This window comes from Babylonia areolata, chromosome 8, assembly GCF_041734735.1.
Source record: "Babylonia areolata isolate BAREFJ2019XMU chromosome 8, ASM4173473v1, whole genome shotgun sequence".
In the NCBI taxonomy this organism is placed as follows: domain Eukaryota; kingdom Metazoa; phylum Mollusca; class Gastropoda; order Neogastropoda; family Buccinidae; genus Babylonia; species Babylonia areolata.
Window position 1 is genome coordinate 23,002,104 of NC_134883.1, and position 2,882 is coordinate 23,004,985.

The following is a 2,882-nucleotide window of genomic DNA, read 5'->3' on the forward strand; positions in this document are numbered from 1 at the left end:
TGGTGATAGTAGTGGTAGTGTGTGTGTGTGTGTGTGTGTGTGTGTGTGTGTGTGTGTGTGTGTGTGTGTGTGCGTGCGTGCGTGCGCGCATTGTGTGTGTGTGTGTGTGTGTGTGTGTGTGTTGCACCTCCTGCAGATTTTGAAATCACCTGTAATTTACGTTATTTATGGAACTTCATGCAATTTGCTTGCATCCGGCATAACGTCGCTTCTTGTAACATTTTTTGTTGTTGTTGATGTTGATTTATTATTGGTTGCAGTAATACCTGTATCACTCAATCAATGAACCACTGCAAGCGTTTCCCACAGTCTAGCTAAGCAAGGCAGACTTATCTTACGCAATATCTTGGGCTTTCCGCGTATCTTCCAAACATTTTGGCGATTTCGATTGATTATTTATCAGCCACACCGGTTCCTTCACGGTGAAAGTGGGGACGTTTTCATCTAGAGTCAACTCTCTCTGTGTGTGTGTGTGTGTGTGTGTGTGTGTGTGTGTGTGTGTGTGTGTGTGTGTGTGTGTGTGTGTGTGTGTGTGTGTGTGTGTGTGTGTGTGTGTGTGTGTGTGTGTGTGTGTGTGTGTGTGTGTGTGTGTGTGTTCTTCTTCTTCTACGAATGTCCTAATCATTCAGTCTGTCGATTACCTATTGAAATGGAAACAAGCATATGTTGCCTTCTACCCACCTCTTTGTCTATCTCTCTCTTTGTCTCTCTCTCTCTGTGTCGCTTTGTATGTGTGTGTCATGGCAAATGTGGTGTAGCGTTGGCCGAAAGCAGTGACTCCCGAGAAACTGAAACTGTACAGAAACTAAGTCTGTCTTGCAGTCTCTCTCTGAGAGTCTGTCCCTCTCCTTTCTCTTTCTCTCTGTCTCTCATCCCCCACCTCATCCCTGTCTCTGTCTGTCTCTCTCTCTCCCTCCCTCCACCACATGTATAGTTCACGGCTTTGGAGAGAATGGTTGACAAATGTTTTCTCTGTGTATAACTCTACTCTCTGTCTCTCTGTCAATGGGCCATGCCCAAAATCTTAATCCTTGAATAAAAAAAAACGTTTTGAGTTCTGAGTTCTCCATCTCTCTCTCTTTCTCTGTCTCTCTCTGTCTCTGCCTGTCTTTGTCTGTCTCTGTCTCCGTCTGTGTCTCTCTCTGCCTCTGTCTGTATGTGTCTCTCTCTATGTCTCTGTCTGTCTTTCTGTCTCTGTCTCTCTCTGTTTATCTTTCTCTGTCTCTATCTCTCTGTGTCTCTTTCTCTATGTCTCTCTGTGTATGTCTCTTTCTCTCTCTTTGTCCCTCTTTCTCCCCTCTGTCTCTCTCTCTCTCTGTCTCTGTTCTCTCTCTCACTCTCTCTCTCCCCCCTCTCATGCATAATACGAGGTTGAAGAGAGGAGACGACAAAACACCACAGTCTTGCAGACCGCCACAGTGTCTGCCTTCTGTCTCTGGGAACAACAGCCATGGTCCCACGTCCTGTGGGAAGTCCTATGAACTCAAGACTTTGTGCTGAGCGTTTCCCCCACCATTCCTCCGTCATTCGTGGAAAGTGTTCTAACTTCTTCTTAAACAGTTCAGGTGAGGAAAATATCGTCTTCACCTACAGCGAACGTACTGAGAGCTTCCAAGAGAAAAAAAAGGCATATCGGTTGATATCGCACACCAACTGAGAACAAGGCATCTTAAGTTCAATTAACATAAAGACCATGGCAATGTTTAAAGCCTTGGGGGAAAGGGAGAGCAGAGAGAGATAGCGATATGTTTGTATATATGTATATATATATATATATATATATATATATATAGAGAGAGAGAGAGAGAGAGAGAGAGAGAGAGCGAGAGAGAGAGAGAGAGAGAGAGACTCAGACAGACAGACGCAGAGACAAAAGAACACCTTATTTCTTACTAGTTATTCGACTTGCTTGGTAGAATGCTCTCTTTCAAGCTGTCTGTGTCTGTTTGTCACTCATCTTGCTCATACAATAGTTTCTGCTGAACGTTTCCTTCACAATTCTCTCATAATTCCTTCGTCATTCTTGGAAAGTTAACTCCTTCTTACACAGTGCAGGTGATGATGAACCTATCATCTTCACTTACAGTGAACGTACTGAGAGTTTCCAAGAGATAAATGGTATATTGGTTGATGTCGTGTACCAGTTGATCGTACCAATTGAAGTTAAGGCACAATGGCAATGTTTAAAGTCCTAGGGTAAAGGGGAGAACATAGAGAGAGAGGGAGAGAGAGAGAGGGTGAAATGGAGAGAGAGAGAGAAAGAGAGAGAGAGTGAAGTGGAGAGAGACAGAGAGGGGGTGAAATGGAGAGAGAGGGGAGAGAGAGAGAGAGAGAGAGAGAGAGAGAGAGAGAGAGAGAGAGAGAGAGAGAGAGAGAGAAGAACACGTTATTTCTTTCTAGTTATTCAACTTGCTTGGTAGAATGCCAGATTCAGTAGCTCGGAAGACATAGAGCAGTAATTGATTTTCGGTATTCCGTGCGTGTTAGACAGGAATCAAGTACCCAATATTTTGTAACTGCCCGGTTGTACCTCGATTAGAACTGCTATGGGTCACGGGAAGAAAGTAAGGGGATGGAAGGCCAGACTATTCTGAAGGAGACTGGGTGGGATGAGTTCAGGGGTGGAGGTGGGGGTGGGGAGGGGGGGGGGGGCAGTGGAACGGTAAAGGGGGCAAGCACCGAGAATGTTTGACAATAAGTACTCTGTCTGTCTGTCTCTGTCTCTCTCTCTTTGTGTGTGTGTGTCTATCTGTCTACCCATTCTCCTTGTCAATGTATATCTCTCTGTGTCTCACTCTCGCTGTCTTTCTTGTTTCTGTCTGTGTCTGTCTGTCTCTCACTCACTATAATTATCGGCCAATCTCTCACACCCTGCGTCTATC